This window comes from Suricata suricatta, chromosome 1 (assembly GCF_006229205.1).
Source record: "Suricata suricatta isolate VVHF042 chromosome 1, meerkat_22Aug2017_6uvM2_HiC, whole genome shotgun sequence".
In the NCBI taxonomy this organism is placed as follows: Eukaryota; Metazoa; Chordata; class Mammalia; order Carnivora; family Herpestidae; genus Suricata; species Suricata suricatta.
Genome location: NC_043700.1, coordinates 1,124,483 through 1,125,536, shown reverse-complemented (window position 1 = coordinate 1,125,536; position 1,054 = coordinate 1,124,483). Strand labels below are relative to the sequence as shown.

The window sequence follows — 1,054 nt, the reverse complement described above, 5'->3', positions numbered from 1 at the left end:
GGTCTGCGGTGGCCTGAGACCCCGGTGGGCGGGGGCGTTGAGCAGAAGGGTCGGAGCGGGCTGTCTGGTGGCCAGGGCACCCGCAGGGAGAACGGGGCCGATGGTGGCTGCCCCTGGTGGGCGAGGAGGTAGAGCTGGAGGGGGGTTGGTAACCCTGCTTGTGAGCTCCCCTCTCCCACCCCGCTTCCGCCAAACCCAGGCTGAGAGACTGTGGACCCGACTCCATGTCCTGGCCGGGTCCACGCAGAAGGCAGAGGCACAGCCCTGGGCTCCTACATGGCCTCCAACTCCTTTCTTCTTTACATTTGCTTTACCCTGTTTAGAATTTGTACAGATGATGGGGTGCCTGGCTGGCTCAGTGGGTTAAGGGCAAGCTTCGGACTACTCGTGATTTCGGCTGATCGTCGTGATCTCTCCGTTTGTGGGTTGGATCCCCCCAGTCGGCCTCCATGCTGACTGCGCAGCCTGCTTGATAGAGTCTCTGTCTCCGCCGTTGCCCCACTTGTGTGTGCGCACACACGAGCTCGCTCTGTGTCTCTCAAAAACACACTTAACAAAAAAAAGAACTGTATTAGAAAAGAACTTGTAGAGATGATTTATGAATGCCAGTATCTTTGGGTTAAGTGAGAATGGCACTCCATAATTAGCTTAAGCCGTTCTAAAACAGTTGAATCTTTTCATATCTTGGTTCTCTTTAGAGTAGTTTGAAAAATAGGAGATATTTATGATTTTGTTCTCTATTTCCGAATGTTGTGTGTCTCTTATGGATAATGAAGCATTTAAAGGATGCATTTTTCAGGGCGTCTGGGTGGCTCAGTCAGTTAAGCATCTGGCTTGGGCTCGGGTCATGATCCAGGGGTCTGTGAGTTCAAGCGCCACATCGGACTCTGTACTAACAGGTCAGAGTCTGGAGTCTGCTGTGGATTCTGTATCATCTTCTCTCTCTGCCCCTCTCCTGCTCACACTCTGTCTCTCTCACTCAAAAATAAACATTTAAGAAAATGAAATAAAGGATGTATTTTTCAGGAAATAAGTCATTGTGTTGTTAACTAAG

The 1,054-nt window shown here is 50.5% G+C and overlaps 1 protein-coding gene across 4 annotated transcripts in view; it reads left to right on the top strand.

The window, feature by feature from the left end:
* LOC115287128 (zinc finger protein 14-like) overlaps positions 1-1,054 on the top strand; it is a 119,907-nt gene that overhangs the window by 56,927 nt on the left and 61,926 nt on the right. The window lies entirely within an intron of this gene.